This window comes from Pantherophis guttatus, chromosome 1 (assembly GCF_059756535.1).
Source record: "Pantherophis guttatus breed Tessera chromosome 1, ASM5975653v1, whole genome shotgun sequence".
Lineage (NCBI taxonomy): Eukaryota > Metazoa > Chordata > Lepidosauria > Squamata > Colubridae > Pantherophis > Pantherophis guttatus.
In genome coordinates, this window is record NC_142063.1 from 277,129,631 (window position 1) to 277,149,604 (window position 19,974).

Here is a 19,974-nt window from a genome sequence, read left to right on the forward strand (position 1 = left end):
TGGCAGTGGTGGGATTCTACTGGTTTGGACCAGTTCAGGCAAACTGGTAACTCCGATGATCAGCTGGGAGAAAACTGGTAGCTCCAACGATCAGATGGGCCCACCCACCTGTGCTATTTTCCTATCTTTATCTCCTCAGCTGATTTGCACAGTAGAGCTGATTGCCACATGAATCAGCTGTGCTACTCCTCCGAAGAAACCCAGAAGTGAAGATTTGTTCAAACTGCGCATGTGTGCACAGCGTACAATCGCTGAACTGGTTGTTAAGCCGGGAAGATCCCACCACTGGAAGCTGGGATAGTTTTAATAGTAGGAATGTGGACAGTTTGCCTTTGGGAGACTTCTTTCTTTCATTCTGACCCTTAGCCTCATCTCCCACCCAAAAAAAACCCTTTTCAGCCACACTCCTTCCTTCTGGTGACCTCATTTAATGGCCTTCTGCAGTCCCGTCCTATTAAATATTGCTAATGCAGAATGGAGGGGGCAGGCAAAAGGATTTTTATTGTTACAAGACTGAGGCATGACATTTCATTCCTTATTGGAATGAATTGGAGATAATAAAGGCAATCAGGGGTTGTTTTGAAGCTGTTTTTGAGGGACAGAAGATAGAAGCTTTGGCATTGTGGAAGTGCCCATCATTTAGTTTCTGTGTCTGTTGAGTCAACTTTTTTCAGCTTCATCAGATTACAGAACACAATAGCAGTGTGATATAATTATACACACACACACACACACACACACACACACACACACACACACCAAATATGACTATCCTACATTTTCCCCCCAGAGATCTGAGTTTACTATTACGTTCCCTCCAGATGATTAAATATATTTGAAGAATAGTCACAGCAAGTCATGTGCACATGACTGCTTCTTTGGACACACATAAGTAAATAACAATGGTTTTTATGTAGGCTTGGTTCGCTTGTCTGCGGATTATAGAAAACAAATAGATCTGACTCCTTTTTTGATTGTGCATATTTCATTACTGAACCAGGAAATGGAGATAATGCAATGTTAGCATTTACTTATGTCCTAATTTCTAGTGAAAGATTTAAAATTGCAGAACTGAAAAAGGTAGATACACCTTTGAGAAGGTAAGTCCATTCAAGATAGGTTCTTTATCCAGAAGTTATTTGAATCCTCAAGATAAAAGATGTAACATTTCAGTGTACAATTAAAGAAAATGTAAACAATCTATTAAAGCTCAGTAAATATCTGTATATAAGGATGAAGACAAGTAAGATAGATCCACCACCTCTTCTTGTTTTCCTCTAAATAACACAAAACAAATATAAAAAGGGCAACTGCTCTTTTTGTTGTTCTTGATTAAGCATGAGGAAGTCAATCCTGACTGAAATCACATCATGAAGAGAGTGAAGCTCATTTTTTAAAAAAAGAAATGTATTGACATCATTAGAAGGGTTTTTCTTTCTTTCTAAACCCGCTCAGTGTCAGTGTCAGTGGGGATTTCATAAAGCAGGTCTTTCATAGAGATGGCCTTAACAAAAGAAAGGAAGATTTAAGCTTCCTTCCTCCTTACACAATGATATCAATAAACACTGGGCTTCCAATTGCTTTCCCTATTGTAAACAATAAAAGAGGGCCAATTGTGAGTTACTTATTTCATAAATCATGAATTTATTAACTCTCACAAAAACAAGTGTGGTTAGTAACTATTGTCCAAAGTGTAGAACAAAACAGGCCATCTATCCTTCTTTGGGGAATAAGTATCAAATGTAAAGAAAAATCGCAGATATAGAATTCTGCTATGTTTCCAAGAGCCGGTACTCTTGAATTTAAACAGAAATTATATATGCAACAATGTGAAATCAATCCTGTATTATAGATTGGAAGAAGAATGAACAAAGTAAGGATTCTCATGAGTTTAAGAGTAAAGCTACGAGAGACAATAAAAAGAAAATTTGGCCAGATGTTCTGGGAAGAGTGGCAAGCTATATTGAGAATGCTGCATGGAAAGAAGAGATTTTACACTTTTTGTCTTTGTCATGTTCTTGAATGAAAATCAGTTCCATGCATTTTCAACTTCTGATGTTATTTTCCATTTGACTGCATCCTCTCTACTTCATGTCAGCAAAACTATGAGGAAAAAAAAGATGCAGAAACATCAGCAGAGAAATAAAAGTTGAGATTTAGATAATAGAAAAGATCTCCTCCTCCTCCTCCTCCTCCTCCTCCTCCTCCTCCTCCTCCTCCTCCTCTATATTTTATCCATGTTTCTCTATCCCACCTTTTCTGATAACTGTAAGGGGATTTCCTGGGGCTGTAAGGGCTGTGAAGGGGCTGTGAATTCTAAAACAGAACCGCCCCACGCTTTATGTGTTTCAACATGTAGCCATTTTATGCTTTATCCACACCCTCAGCTAAGCATACCCTCAAAAAGGCATAAAATGGGGTGATAGAGAAATTTCAATACCTCACTGATGCCTGCATTTTGAGATTGAGTGAGACAATGTGTTGGAAACAAAATGTTTTCAATGACAGAGTTGTTGGCTTCTTTCCTTATGGGGATCTTGTGTTATTTAGTCCTTTTTGTAATAGTTTAGAAGGCAATTTAAAGATGATCCATCTGTATAATCATTAATATTTTCAGCTGCACCGTTCTATACTCTGTCCATACCAATGGTCTGATCTCTAGGAAAATCCTGTTGCAAAATGTGTGCCTGCTCACCTAACCAGTTACAAAAAAGTCTTTTTTTAAAAAAAGTTTTGAGAAGCAAGTAAGGAAAGAATATGTCTATTCAACCACTCCCTATTAGGGAATCATAGTGGAATACTTCATCAGAAATAAAAAATAATATTTCAGGTTCAAGAAAAAAATGACAAAAACTTTTATAATATGTAAGCACAGCTTGAAAGCTGCATCATGCAAGTGTTATGCAAACTATGGGATAACTCGTTGGTGCCCTCTTAATAAAACAAGCTAGCAAGAATTCCAGTCATCATCAGTTAACGGGACTTGTAATCCATGATATCTGGATGGGAACATTTTTGACAAAACTGAACTGAAGAAGCTTCTTGGATGAGAAGCGAAATGTCTTTGAGGAAAAACAAAGTCCAATTACTTTTTGAAAAAAAGCACCTTTTGGGACAACTATGACCTGGATGACTGAGAATTTCCATAGACATCTGTGACAAAACTGTAGTAAATTTTTCTCACTTCATATCCCATGAAAAGCAATGAACTGACAAACAAACATGAATTAATGCTTATATTTCCAACTTTTACTTTAAAACAGGCTGTCATATCACATAGGGATGTATTTCAGTTTATTCAGGGAACATTAGGCTGCTCGGAGTAAAACTGGATAATAATTTGGTTAGAGTCCAGAGCAGAACAGCCACTCTAAAAGGAAAATACTGAGCAGACTCCATTTGTCCCTATCCAACAAAGCAGGTGGACCAGAACCATCTAACTTCGCCTGATCTCTTTCTTCCAATGAATCACAATATTAGTCATAAAGGTGGTAGACTGAGTATGCCGGCAGCCAGACACCTGAGACCATACGCTTCAGCATGTACGGCACTGACACAGTTCATTACTCTTCCAGGTGGTGCAGTTGGGTGTGGTTGCTGCATTCTACATAAAATGACAGCCTATAGAATGTGGGAAACGGCCATCTTGTTCTTTGCTTCAGGCAACAAAATTATTTCGGTCGGCCACGGAAGAAGCATGCAAAGCTGAGTAAATGCATTTAGGGCCATATTTGATCACTACTTCTTTTATTGTCAAAATGAGCTGCTAGTTTTTACTATTTTTTTTGCAACTGCAAGCTTATCTTGTGGGAAAGTTCTATATCTGTCTATACTCTGCAAGTATGCATTCATCAAAGAAATAACTCCCTCAATTTCCCACTGTTGGGGTTCTCAGAAACAGATATCTTACAAAACCCATTAATACTGGAAATGCAGGGAATGCAAGTTGAACTTTATCCTGATGAATTCAACTGATGTTCCCCTGAACATGACAGGGTTAGCAAGAGTTAATCTGTAAGGGGAGGAATTTTATCTTTCAGTAAGCGGGATTCATATTCTTAAGATCGACAGCAGCTCCCTCCAGATCTTAAAACTGCATGAGTTAGCGGAAGGAGCTACAAGCTGAGTCACTGACAAAGGTTAATGAGCACAAGGGCTGCAATAGCAAACACCCATTAGCAGAACAAAGGAACTGTTGACAGTTAATAGTGCATAGCTAATTCTGATTTAAAAGATGGACCATGCCTTGAAGGGCCCATCTCTAGAGGGATTCAAGAAGAGGTTCCCCCCCTCCTTTTCCCACAAAATAAAATTGTATAGAAAGAAAAATCTTGATTTTAAGAAGAGACTTATATTGATGCAGGGTGAATAGGCTACATACAGGTAGTCCTCAATTTATGACCACAATTGAGCCCAAAATTTATGTTGCTGAATGAGAAATTTGTTAAGTGACCTTTTCCCCAATTCACGACTTTTCTCGCCACGTTTGTTAAGCGAATCACTGCTGTTCTTAAATTAATAACACGGTTGTTAAGTGAATCTGATTTCCCCATTGACTTTGCTTGTCAGAAGGTCACAAAAGGGGCACTGCAAAAATTGTCAAGCATCCAAATGTAAATCACGTGACCATGGGGATGCTGCAAAGGTCATAAGTGTGAAAAATGGTCATAAGTCAGTTTTTTCAGTGCCATTGTAACTTCGAACAGTCACTAAATGACCTCTTGTAAATTGAGGACTAACTGTATTTGCAGAACACATTGCTTGTTTCACTCCGCCCCCATCCTTTTATTTGATGAATAATGATGTTTTAGCAATTCTGGATGAGTACCACACATCTTAGAACCAGATCAAACTTAAGGTTCCTCCCATTTCCCTCCCCCCACCCCATGCAATCTTTTAGTCAGATGCCCAAGTGGATGAACATGTGAAAATAGGATAATTAGACTCAAGCTATGCATGAAGAATCTGACAACAAATCCAGATTGCAGAGACTGAAGAAAAGGGGGTGTGTGTATCTTACAAAAGGCTTCTGGCTACCTGAACGCACAGCTCAGTTTGTAATTAACAATTGTGTGATTGCTTGCATGGAGGAAAAAAACATCTGGATCAATTGGTCCACAGATGACTTCATCATATCAGCTTTCACTTACCTCAGGGAAAGCAGGCAATCGAGTTTGAGGTTGTGGTGACTGGAATGTTTGTGTGAGGCTGATATCAGTGGCCCAATAGCTACAATACTAAGAAGATTCTGTCAACAGATACAGTATATGCCCATTTCATAAGGGACAGTTGGTTATCTCCCCTGCCTTTGCATAGACAGCATTTTATCCACAATCCCATTTTATGCCTTCCCAAGTATATGCAGATCATGCCACTGCTTTATGATAGCACTTTTTTTTAGTATTTTCATTAATTGGTTTTTGTTTATTTATTACATTTATATCCTGCCTTTTCTCCGGGAACTCAAAACAAATTACATGGGGATCTCCCTTTATTTTATCTCCACAACTACAGATAGTCCTTGATTTATAACAGTTCATTTAGTGACCGTTCGAAATTACAACTGCATTGAAAAAAGTGACTTATGACCTTTTTTCACACTTACAACGTTGCATGATCACGTGATTAAAATTCAGATGCTTGGCAACTGACTCATATTTGTCCCGGGATCCTCTTTTGCGTACTTCTGACAAGCAAAGTCAATGGGGAAGCCAGATTCACTTAACAACCCTGGTATTAACTTAACAACCACAGTGTTTCATTTAACAACTGTGGCAAGAAAGGTGGTAAAATGGGGCACAATTCAATTCAATGTTTCATTTAGCAACAGAAATTTCAGGATCAATTGTTCTTGTAAATTGAGAACTATCTGTATCCGCCTATGAATTAGGATTGGCCGAGTCCAAATTAATCTAAAAAGTTTCCATAGATGAAAGTGGACTGAAATCTGGGTCTCCTCAATCCTAACCCAACATCTTACATCAGTGATTCTCAAGATGTAGCCTGCAGTGCCCCAGATTATTTCCAAAGTCTTCTCTTTGCTTACCTTCTCAAACCCCTCCTTGCTACATTCACTGAGAGTTAACTGGTTTGACAACAGCCTGCTCACAGCCTCAGTCCCCAGTTTCAAACTCTTAATTTTAGATTGCTTTTTAGCAAAGGAGAATGTTTAAAATGGCGGACAATAAATATAACTATAATTGTTACATTCAGTGAATAAATTTTCACCGAAAAGGTTTAATTCACATGATCTTAAAGGTAATAATGTACTGTAGTTAGGAAGTATTTGCAAATATTCATTCCACTTTTCCTGTCAAACATAAGTACCTTGGTCTTTAAATTTCATAATCATTATATCATACAATCTACCTAACATTGGCTGTAAATCATTCAGCCTGTCAACCAACAGTACTACATCATTGGCATGAAAAATATACTTACATTCATTTCCTAACATTGCAAGTATCTCTTATATATTTATCCATAAACACTATATAAACATTATACTAGGGGTCCCCAACCTGTCGGTCATGATCCATTAGTGGACCTTGAGGGGATTGCAACTGGGTCATGGAAACAGCCAGCCAGCCAGCGAGCACACATTCATCCTCACTTGCATGAGCAGTGGGCAAGCCCATGCGTGTGTGTTCCATTTGCGTGAGTGGCAGGTGAACATGCACACCCACCGCACAAATGGAGCTGCGTGGACTTGCCGGCTACTCATGCAGAACCATCTCCTCTCACCACCACTACCAGCTGGTCCGCAAAGCCGGAAACCTTGGGGAACTCTGCATTATACAACTAAGGAGACATCATACATCCTAGTCTTATTCCCAACTCGGTGTTGAACACAACATATTCCATTAATTTTCATACCTCTTTACTTTCATCATATACTGTTCTTATCACATTGAGTAATCATCCTTCAAATCATATTTATGCAAAACACTCCATAATACAAGCCTTAGACTTTAATCATACTCTTCCTCTCAAAGAAGAAATACAATACAATACATTTTCTTTTTCATAGTCATACTTTTGTCAGTGACTGGCTGAACAGCAAAAAAGCAAAACAAAAAGAAACCATCCAAAAAACAAAATAAACCACTCCAATCAATCATGGTTTTATCCATTCCAATTGTTTGGTCCATTCTTTTGCCATGCATGGATATAAATGCCTAAATCATTTCCTAAGTAGCTACTAACAAGTTACTATTCTAATTCGTTCTTGAGTATTCAAATAACATCTTTTTTCTGTGCTCTCTCATTCATTCTCATCCATTAATGTCCAACTTAGTTTGTATATTCTAATACATATTTTAATTAAGATATTAGCTTTATGTGTTTGGATAGATTATTATACTTAGCTACTCTCTGACACTGTCATCTAATACCGTAGTACAATTCTTTTCTGGTTCTGTTCCTTCAAATGCAACTTTTAATTATCACCAATTTAAGAATTCTTAAGAATTCATATGGTATATAATTTGTAAAAATTACTCAAATGATTATCTAATAAACGTAAGTACAAAACATAGATGTTATATTTTTGCAGACTTTCTTGCAAGCCAACTTACTGTTACCTTTATCATGCTCACAATTATACGCATGCATGTACCAGTATACCAGTATGTATGTGTATAGGTATATGGTAGTGATCTATATTCTGGAGGCAACAGATATTTAAAAAATTGTTCCCAGTGCACAAGGGAAATGGAACTGTCACTTGAGTGGTCTATATTGGAAGATGTGCAAGAACAAACTATGAATGGCCTTTAAATGGAGGAAAAATAACTTGTAATTTATGCAATTAAATCAACAAGTGCTGTTAACAGAAGTACTAAGAGAGGCATCGTAATAGTTGGGCATGCGGTTCTTATGTAAAATATTTATGTAAGGCTGCCTCTGATTCACTAGCGCAAAAAGTGTCAAAATTTATGAATTTCATGAAGAAAATAGCAACTATAAAATGTCAGCTGAGAGAAAAGCATGATTCATGCTGAGGGCCAGTTTAGGCAGCTCCGCTGTAGAAATCCAGTGACAATTACATATGAATGCTTCTCTTTTTCAATGAAACCAACTTTGCCATGAAAAGTGTGTGATTACAGCCAAAGAAATTTGTTTCACAGAAATACCTTACCGCTCAGATTTGTGGTTGTAGCTTTGAGCAATTTAAGTAATTGCTGTGAAGTCATCTTATTGTTTCGGAGAATTCCTGTATAACACAATAACTGTTCCTGTTCAGTCAATGCTCAAGGCCTCATGTTATTTCATTTTCCTTATGTCACTATTGGTTGAAGGAGAACATGGCATTCCACCTTCTGCATTCCAGCTTTGCCAAGGTGCCATGTTGATCCCTGCTTTATTACATGCGGGCCGATCATAATTCTGTCCATTGACTACTTCCAGGTCTTGCTGGCCACGAGATCACAGTTGGATTCCTTGGTTATCTGCTCCAGCAGTTTCCAACTCCAGCTTTGGTGGCATTCCTTATGATTGTTCTCATCATCACACATAAGATATTTGTAATTAATTATGTGATTCATAATTACATGATTCTGGAACTTTGTTGCAGCCTGTAGCTGGTGAGTGACAACTGATGTTCAGCTTGTTACCATGCCTGTATGGGAAGGAATCACCTACAATTCAATACTGGCAAGAAAGAGTGGTTTGTGGGTTTGGTGCTCTTCTGGAGTCAGTGAATTGTCATCTTTAATTCTTGAAAGGACAGAATGGAATGGAATGGAATTTTTTATTGGCCAAGTGTGATTGGACACACAAGGAATTTGTCTTTGGTGCATATGCTCTCAGTGTACATAAAGGAAAAGATAAGTTCATCAAGAATCATAAGGTACAACACTTAATGATAGTCATAGGATACAAATAAGCAATCAAATCAAATCAAGGAAACACTTGCACTTCCCTGGACAGAGTTGGTGCCAATTTTGGCATCCTCTTGAATTCTTGGTTCCTGCCCACAGAATAGGTGGGGAGGGAGGGTGTCTTTGCACATGCTAATTTTGTGAGCCAATTGCACCTTTCAGGAACCAGGAGTCTTGCTGACTCCTGCTCATGCTTAGTAATCTCTCAGCAGTATTATTACAACTTGCTGTACATGAGGCTTGAAAACCACCCAGAAATTATAACTGGTCCAACATTCAGGAGTTATGTAGTTTTGGATGCTTTGCCTTCCACTTTTTTTCTAGGTACAATTCAAACAGCTGATTATCACTTTTAAAATTCTGAATGGCACTGGTATCCTCGGTCATGAATTTCCATCAACACAGTTCTCTTTCAGCCCTGTTGATTGACTTGCTCTCTATTGACTATGATTTTGGTACTGCTTATTTCTTCATACTTAAACTATAGGTATAACAACTCTCTTTTTTTCAGTTAGCTAGACATGAAGGCCACAAAGTGTCAATAGGGATGCATGTAGGAAAAGGCTTAAGCAAGATAACCTATTCTATTGGAAATCTCTTGTCAGATGTAAATGCCTTATTCCCTAATGTGTAAATAATGTATATATGGGATATCAGGGATTAACTTATTCTTTGATTCTTAATGTATTCATAATTCACCACTCCCACTCTTGGCTCCACCCTTTGTATATATAAGGAGCCACCCTCACCATTTTCTTTGCTTCTATCTGTGAATATTCAGTGAATATAGAATGCCTATTATAATTAAAGAGAAATATATTTAAACTTCTAACTCTCATTATTATTATTGAGTCTGATCCTGAAAATATTGCAACAAACTGGTAGCAGAGGATGGTTAATTGACTCAATAAATACCTAAAAATGTCTAAGAAAGATAGGCCCAACACCAGGGCCTACAGCAAAGAAATAGAAACTGAACAAGAAATAATCAACGAATCCACAAACGCGATTTCGAGAGAATCCGGAGAATACACCACTGAAGAAGAAGAATTAATAAATGAAAATGATGGCCAGGAGGAAATCGAAATAGAAAATAACGAACTCAGGTCAGAGATATTGAAGTTATTAAAAAGCCAGAAGAATGATGAAAGCCTCATCGCGAACCTCCAAGAAATGCTGAAGAACAGCGGAGCAGCGAGAGAGAAAAACATCGCTAAAGAAAAACCCAAAGACCAAAAAACTGTGAGTGATATGACTACAGAGAAAGTCGTTATGAAAAAGAAAAAATGTGATCCCGTGCGAAATTTTGAATGGCAGCCATCTTGGTTTCAACAAGCCTCCAAAGTGAGCGAAGCAGAGCCAATCAAAATGCTCAGTTCAAAATTTCTGGCGCGAAAAACGTTATCAGACAACGAAAGTGAAAAGGAGGATTCAAACTCTTCGGAAGAGCCAGAATCAGAAAATGAAGACGACTTAACGAAATCCCAAGTAAAGTCAGCAATGAAGACGCTTTTTGCTGCATTTGGGCCAAAATTAAAAATTTCCAAAGCGCCAACGAAGAAGCAAGCGAACAAGCCGATACTTCAAGACATGCACGCTCCCATCCTGACTTCGAGAGCGACGACGCCCGAGCCCAGAGAGCCATGTCGATTCCGCCCTACACCGCAAACCGAAGCAAGTGCCAACGCACCCAAAAGAAAGAGAAGAACAGTCGCCGCCATCAGAACTCCTAAGACCGAGCCAGAGACCGACTCGTCTGAAGAGGAGCGGAGCGAGCGAGCTACAATGGAGAGAACCTTCCACGACGACGCCAAAGAAGAAATGAACAACGCGCATGTGCGAAACTACGTAGACGGTCCGGAAAGACTTGAACTGGCCAGAGAACCGCGCAGACTCGTTGCGAGCATCCCCATGCCGTTTTGCAATTTCCTACACTTGCGAGACCACGGACTATCTCAGGTTGTAAGTAATGGACAAAATAATGTGGGAAACTTACCCAGTGACTTCCCAAAACTTAGGATTGATGGCATTAATTTGCAAGAATGGTATCAACAGCTCCAGGTTGTCTTTATGAAAGAAAATTTACTATTTTTTATCACTAGTCCCCCAAGAAGACCTTGGACTTTAAAAATAGATTGTTTACACCATAAGGCATTTTTCTTAATAATATCTAGCGTGTCTCCTGCAATGTATCATAGCATCAAACCAAATCTAACTGTTTCAGAAATAATTCAATGCATGTTTAATTTGTTTCACAGCGATAGTGTAGCTACCACCACAAGAATGTCTAAGGACTTCTTTTCTTCCAGAGTAAAACCAGGGGTTTCCATAAGTGAGCATTTAATATCTTTAAACAAAATAAGAGCTGAACTGCATTTGAGGGGGGAAGTGATTTCAGATCAAACAATGAAAAGTGTTATTATCAACTCACTTGATTCATCATGGGATAGTTTTATGTCACACTTAGACACCATCAATCTAGGATATTTATCAATAGAAAGTCTGTCTAACAAATTGATAGCAGAAGACAATTCAAGAAAAAATCGTTATAGCAATCACACAGAACACAAATCTTTTAGAAAGGTAGCTTTCCAAGAAAAATATAATGAAACTTTTAAATGCCACAATTGTGGGTCCAGGGAACACAATAGAAGAGATTGTCCCAAAATTTCAAAGGAAAGACATAGGTCAGAATATAGGAATAAATACAATTATAGACAGTCTTCCACAGATAGACATAAATATAGAAGCCCACCAAATTACAGAGAAAGTAGAGGGGGCAGAGAAAATTCAAAAGAGAGAAAATCTGGTTCACTGAATGGACTAAATAAACAAGACAGCACTAAAACGCAACAAAATGAGAACAATAATTGGCTTATTGATTCTGGAGCAACTAATCACACCACTAATAACAAAAATATATTGTCTTCATTTACAGAAGATAAGTTTGTAATAAAGGTAGCTAATCAAGAAAAAGTTCAAGTATTAGGCAGAGGGAATGTGACCTTGCCTGGTCTAGGAAAAATAGAGGGGGTATTGTTAATACCAGAAATACCTCATAACATACTAAGTGCCATAAAACTAAGCAGAGATTCTGACATCAATATAGTTTTCTCAAAGGGAAAAGCAACTTTAGAGAAGAATAAAACAAATGTAGGCACTGTGATGATTAAAGGAGGCCTACCCTATCTGATAACAAAAGAAAGATGGTTACATAACATTGATTCAAATATGGAAGATTGTATTGAGGCAGATGATGAAAATATTAGTAACAGTGACAATGATGAATGTAAAATATCTCATGATCACACAGATACACACAATGAGAAGAAACCAAAAATAGGTAAACCAATTCATGACGAGTGTGCTCATATCTTACATAGGAAGTTAGGACATGCAAGTTTTCCTGTAGTACAAAAAATGACTGAACACGCAGAAGGTGTCAAAATAAAAAATTGTGAAAATTATTTGGAATGCTCAGTATGTAAATCTACTAAACTAAAAACTAGTCCCAGGCCAAAAAAATCCACCAGATCAACTAACAAAATTTTTGACTTAGTACACATGGACTTAGTTGGCCCATTAACTCCATCAATCACTTATAGAAAACGTTACTTCCTAACAATAGTAGACGATTACAGTCGCTATGGTTTTGTTTACACATTAAAACACAAGGATGAAACCTTTCAAAAATTTAAGGAATTTTACAAACGCATAGAAACACAACATAATATCAGAATAAAACAAATTATGACAGATAGGGGATGTGAATTCATGTCTAAAGAATTCTCCCAATGGTTAAAAGATAGAGGAATGCTACATTACACGTCTAGTCCATTTTCTGCGTTCCAGAACGGGATTGCAGAGAGAAAGAATTCCACATTACAAACCATGATTAGGTGCACATTAGAGGATGCTGGTTTAGGCAAACAATTTTGGTCAGAAGCCTTACATTATTCAAATTACACTCAAAATAGAACCTGGTCCAGTATTGTGAATAAGACACCATATGAGGTGATGTATAATAGGAAACCAAAATTAGCACACATGCACATATTTGGGGTCACTGCAGACGTACACATACCTAAACAGTTGAGAAGAAAGGGAGAAAACGTATCCAGAAGACTAAGATTTATGGGATATGAAACTGGCACCAAAGGGTACAGATTCATTGATAATAATAACAAATTTATAGTTTCCAGAACAGCTGTGTTCCATGAACAGGCCAACTGGTCTAAATTACATCTTAATGAAATATTTCCAAATAAATGCAAAGATACAAAATCTCGTGAGGAAGGGACAATAGAAAATCAAAATATCAACAAAAATAAAACCAAAACCAAAACATGGACAAATAGTCAACACAAAATAAAGACAGACACATTAACAAAAAAGGAAGCAAGATATTTGCATGACTACCATAGCAAACCTGAAAGAGCTATTAGGAACAACAGAAATCAAATACCAAATAAATACAGAGATTACATAATGCATATGGATGGTGAACAAATAACACCTAATACATATGAGGAAGTATTAAAACTCCCTCGTGAAGAAAAGGAAAAATGGGAACTAGCTATGAAAAAAGAGATGGAAAGTTTGCAAGGATTAAATGTATTCACACCTGCGATTGCACCTAAAGATAAAACAATTATTGGTACCAGGTGGATTTATAAAATTAAGAACCTAGAAGGAGGCAATACCCTATACAAAGCTAGATTGGTTGCACAAGGTTATGCACAAAAATATCCGGAGGACTATACTGACACGTACTCCCCCACAGTAAGAACAGAGAGTGTTAAAACAGCTCTAGTAGTAGCATCCGCACTCAATCTTGATGTATTTCAATATGACATACAGACTGCGTATCTACACGCAAAACTAGATAAGGAAATATATGTAAGAGCACCTCACAGTCAGTACACTAATAAAAATGAAATTTGGCTATTGAACAAGAGTTTATATGGATTAAAGCAATCTGGCAAAAGATGGTACGATTGCTTGGTAAAAGTACTTAAGACCATGGATTTCAACGCTACCACTGCTGATAACTGTTTCTTTGTCAAAAAGAGTGATGATTACATTGAATTTGTATTGATTTATGTAGATGATATTTTATATATAGGAAAACACAAAGAGAGAAGAGAAATCTTTGTAAACAAGCTAAATGAACATTTCTCGTTGAAATCTCTAGGTAAAGTAAACAAATACCTTGGTGTACAAATTAACAAAACTAAAAGGGGATTCAAACTTACTCAGAAAGATAAGATTATTGAACTTCTAAACAAATGCAATTTAAACAATGCCAAACCCTGTGACACCCCTATGCAAACTGATTTCCTTAGAAATACTGATGAATCTTCCCCTGAATTCAAGGATAATACATTTTACAGATCAGTCATAGGTTCACTTCTTTATATATCTAATTGGACTAGGCCAGATATTGCATTACCACTCAATTTATTATCAAGGCACGTTAGCAAACCAACAGTGTATCACTGGGAAGCTGTCAAAAGAATTTTAAGATATCTGAAAAGTACATTAGACTTCTGCCTAGTATTAGAACCTAGTGATAATAAAGAACCAAAACTTACATGTTACGCAGATGCGGATTGGGCTGGAGATATATCATGCAGAAAAAGTACTTCTGGTTATATTTTTCTGTTAAATGACTGTCCAGTTTACTGGTACACTGGTAAACAAGAACTGGTAGCCACTTCAACCACAGAAGCGGAATATGTTTGTTTATCCAAAGCTGCAAATAACCTTGTATGGTTTAATGATTTAATTTCAGATGTTTGGAAAAAACCTGCTTTGCCTTTTGTTATGCATGAAGACAATAAAGCAGCCATTGAAATATCTAGATCCGATGCCATTGGACAAAGATCCAGGCATATAGATATAAAATTTAAGCATGTGAGACAATTGTCTCAAGATGGATTTATCAAAGCAGTACATTGTGATACCTCTGAACAATTAGCTGACATATTGACGAAGCCTTTACCTTCTAAACAGCACAAATACTTAACTTCCAAATTGTATGTCTTATATTGTCCTGAATCTGAATGTAATTGGTGTTATATAGCGAACCGGCATTTAGAGGGGGATTTGTCAGATGTAAATGCCTTATTCCCTAATGTGTAAATAATGTATATATGGGATATCAGGGGTTAACTTATTCTTTGATTCTTAATGTATTCATAATTCACCACTCCCACTCTTGGCTCCACCCTTTGTATATATAAGGAGCCACCCTCACCATTTTCTTTGCTTCTATCTGTGAATATTCAGTGAATATAGAATGCCTATTATAATTAAAGAGAAATATATTTAAACTTCTAACTCTCATTATTATTATTGAGTCTGATCCTGAAAATATTGCAACATCTCTAATGAGGCGAAGGTAAAACAGGACTGTATTCAGCGACTACAATACAGGCATATTTTATTTCAAAATTACATTAACATGGATCTCATCAATCAGTGACAGAGTTGTGACATCCTGCATTCATCCATGGCTGCCTAATGGTTGTTCATATCTCCATGTAGAAACTCAAACACACACTTTGTATTAGTTTTGCCAATAAGGAGAAGATGGGATTACAAAATACTTTAATGTCTAATAGGAATTATTCCCATAGGAGAGAGATGGAAGGGATACAGATGCTGGACTGGCATTAGAGGCAGAGACTTAAATCATCAGAAGAACTCTGGGAAGGACAACTGTGATGGAGATAATGGCTGGCAACTAAGATGGATTCTAGTCAGCTCTGGCTGTTGAAGATTTATGGTTTTAATAAAGGTCAATGTGACATAGCAAATCCAAATTGGATTGGGCAGTATTTATATTGCTAGAGGCTTGTTTGTTGGAAGTGGCCCAAGATCATGAAGTAGAAGAAGATAAGCCAGGGAAGATGGCTGAAGATGAAGAGCAGGCAGCACTGTCTACCCAATGCAGATGAGTCTTATAGACTTATAAATATGACAAATGTTTTATCAACTAGAGAAAAGCCAGCACCAATTATTAAGAGAACACAATTACCTGTAAACCATTCCTTGCAGAATGCAACATTAAGACAACATTTAATTGTTACATATCAAAATTTTTAAAAAAGGGATGTTACATAAAATTCAGTAATACAGAAGAAAAGTAAGTCACCCCACACTTTACAATCTCAAATACTTAATTTCAGTTGGGTAAAAGAAAGGATCGTGATGGAATGCAGTATTCTGTATATAAATTATAATTTGCAAAGCTTGGCTGGAAGATTGAAGCTAGTTTTGTTTTGTTTTAAAAATGATGAACAATCATGAAATATGGGTATCACTGAGTTTCTGTAAAATCCTGAGACTTCCCAGAAATCCTGGTGGCAATGCCAGATGAAAACGGAGATGGTGTATCTGAAATGCAAGCATGTTATGGCTCCCAGTCTGAAACCTGAAAGTGTTTCAGTGGGGTATTTCAGAAGAACACTAGATCCATGTCAAGGAATAACCATATTGAAAGATTATAACAAAGAGGAAGGGCAGAAGATGAAGCAAAAGGGAGTTCTCTTAATGCTTCTGCTGCTACATCTTCTCTACCAGATGAAGTGAGTAGGAGCATCAACAGAGATCCCTCCTGCTTTACTCCACGCCCATCCTCTCACCTATAATCACCTGGTTGGGCTACCTTTGATTAAAGCAGGGGTGTCAAACTGGCAGCCCGTGGCCTGGATGTGTCATGTGCAGGCCATGCCCATCCCAGCACCGCAAATGGGAAAAACGTCGCAAGCAATGTGACGCCGCAAGTTTGACACCCATGGACTAGAGGTTTAGCATTTCTTTTTCCTGAAGTGTGCTAGGCTGATACTCAGAAACAATCCAATTGACACATCTCAAGTATGGAGCCCCACATCAAGTTAGTCAGGCAACTTGATAGATGGCACAGTACACCATTCTAAGCACTTCTTCAGCCTTACCATATTCATATTAGGAAAGTCAGCTGGAGTTTTTTTCCCCCTTGCTAGCAGTGACACTTGTTCAGAAGAACTGAAACAGAGAATTGTCTCAGCTCCGTTGTTACAGACTCAAACCCTCACAGTTTCAACTTCAAACTGTTTACCGTGGACCTCACTCCCTTCTTAAGAGATCCGTAAAGGGGGTATACATAAGCGCACCAGAGTGCCTACTGTCCCTGTCTTACTGTCCCCATTTATTTGTATTTACTTCCTTTGTTTATGTTTATGTTCATACCTGTACTTGTTATCTTGTACATGTTTGACAAACAAAATAAAAATAAATAAATAATAGAATCTTCCTATTAGTTTACTTGTTTTGAATTAAAACTGGAAGGGCAGCATCATTTCCTGTCTTGTTACTGAGGCAAAATAGGATTCAGCAGCCAGAGCAACACATTTTATGTCATTTATTATTCTGCAGGCACTTTAATGGAGTGGTCTGTCAATGCCCTATAGCAGTGTTTCTCAACCTTGGCAATTTGAAGATGTGTGGAGTTTAACTCCCAGAATTCCCCAGCCAGCCAAGTTGCCAAGGTTGAGAAACACAGCCCTATAATTCTCCTAACTCCCAATTGGAATTGGAATATGTGTCTGTCTGTCCACCCATTTTGTTTAGCCACCTAACAAAATGTCAGAGTTCGTTGCAGAAATCAAGTCCAGAAAGCACACACAGGTAATTGATTCAGCAGGATTCATTAACTTCTCTTTATATCCATAATAACACATGAAATAAATATACAATACCAAAATCAGATTTTCCACCATGGTAGTAGTTACAGGCAAAACACAGGCAGAGGAGAGAAGAGTTTCAGTTTCAGTTCAGCAGAGCAGACTAGTTTCAGAGCTGAGCACAGAGCTAAGCCACGCCCAGGCTCCAAAACTGTTTCAGTCACCAATCAGCTCCCATTGGCTGATTTAGTTGCTATGCCTATACATTGGCTGACTTTGTTACTAAGCCCTATTCCAGTTCATGAATATTCTGACACAAAATACTTTTTTGAGTCCTTTTAGAATGAAGAAAAAGGTATGAAATATTTGAAAGAATAAATGGGTGAGTGAGTGAATGAGTGAGTGAATCAATTGCTTAATCTGTAAAAGTCAAAAAATCAAGATGATATGTCAAAACAATAAAGTTTAAAAATGCTAGAACTGAAAAAGTCTCATTTTAAGTTATAGAAGTATACTAAGTTATAAGAACCTTTTGACATTATAAAATATCCTTACATTTCTAAACTTAAACTTCCAATTTTTGTTCCTTGTTGGAAAATGGACTGAAGTATAAGTTAAGACATTTCTAATTGTAAACTCCCTTCAGTTATACACTTATTGTGTCAGTTTTGTCAAGGCATTATATTCTCCCAGCCCAAATTGTAATGTGAGCATAATCATGCCAGCCAATTATTTAGGATTTTTCAAGATTGTTGAGAGAACTTTTGGTAAAGTTTTGTAGGCTCAGGAAGTGTTATATGAAGAGTAAGTATTTTACTAAGTATGGTTGTAAATAAAATCTGTCTTCCCTGACCATTTTGGTATCTTTATACGTGTTGCATACTCCAGGAATCAGCAAAGGAGTAGATGATGCTACTGACAAAATTTTACTTGTGTGGCAATAACTGTGAACTTATATCGTTTTTCTGTATACTCATAATCATCTCCAATTCCTGTAACCTCTGATGCTTGTCTGGAAGCTTCTTATTCGAAGCCAGTTTGGACTACAGGATGCTATGGCTGTCTGCATGTTCAGATCCCCAACCTGATCCCATTCAATAATGGCAGAGGAATCTTTGTGACTGTAGATCTGTTGCCTCTGCAGCACTAGATTAGTGAAGGCAATTTCTGATTTCTGTTTACTAATGTTTCTTTTCAGGCGATTTTGCTGTTCTTTGAACATTTTTTTTTTTAAGGAAGAAATTTTTCATATCGGTCCAAAATATTGTATTTACCCCTAATATTAGCATTAAAGACAACTTTCTGGGAGCAAAAACCATTCCAAGAGTCAGTAAGATTGATAAAAAGAAAAGTGGGAGCCCATTCCAATCTCTTTGGATTGGCTTGTTCAGTGTGTCCTGCCTCGTCCCTCCCAATCTTCAGTGTAGAGTGCTGTTTGGTTTGTTGTTACATAACCACAAAATTCAGAAGAGTATTTGCTTTGGGAAGCATTTCCAGACTCGGGCTCAGTTTCAACCTGACTTCCAAGAGGTTTCTGCCTTGCTTTGGGATGAAGCCAGATCATGCATTCAGATGAAGGGTTGCTGGCAGAGCCTACAGAAGGACAATCCAGGTAGGATACTATAAGAGGGCCAAGCAGCATACTGGGAATTAAGAGAATCCCACGCTCTATTTCCAGACTGACTCTTTTTCTTAATACAGTTTATTTTTTTTCAGAAAAGAGTATATGCGTTCTTCATAAGTCAGCACTTCCAGGTGTTTAAACAAAGCATGACTGAATTACACATAAAGATACAGCTTGTAATAGAAAATGAATAGGCAGCCAAAGGCTCTGCTGTTTATGCCTCTGGAAACCCCACTCTTCAAACATGTCGTGCTCAGAGAGAGAGAACATCTGGAAAAGAAGCCCGCAGAGTGTTATATTGCACACTGAAAATTCAACCTGGATTTATTTGATTTGGAACAGTGTAAAATCAAAGAGAGGGGGAAAAATAACTTTACATCTTCATTGACGAGTATGAAAATAAGGGGGGAAATTTTTTAAAAATTCAATCCAGCTAAAACATGCAGAGAAGCTTAAAGTAACTAAAAGTTTTGCAAAAGAGAAGAAAATATCAGTTGCTTAAAGGTTAATGAAATATTATATGGCAAAGAAAAGGTTGGAAATTACTTTGAAGTAAGTCACAGTTTAGGATAATTAGAATATTAATAAGGATTTTGGCAACATTTGCCTTGGGTAACTGTACCTTTAAGGCAATGCAGGTATTTTGTTCAGGGGAGGAGAGCAAACAGTTGGCTCTTGAGTACCGAGTAATAAATTAAAATGTCTTATAAATCAAGTGTTTTACAAAAGCATGAATGGCTGATTGCATGATGTGATTAAAATCATCAAGGGAAAAGCATTCCACTCAACAATATGTCAA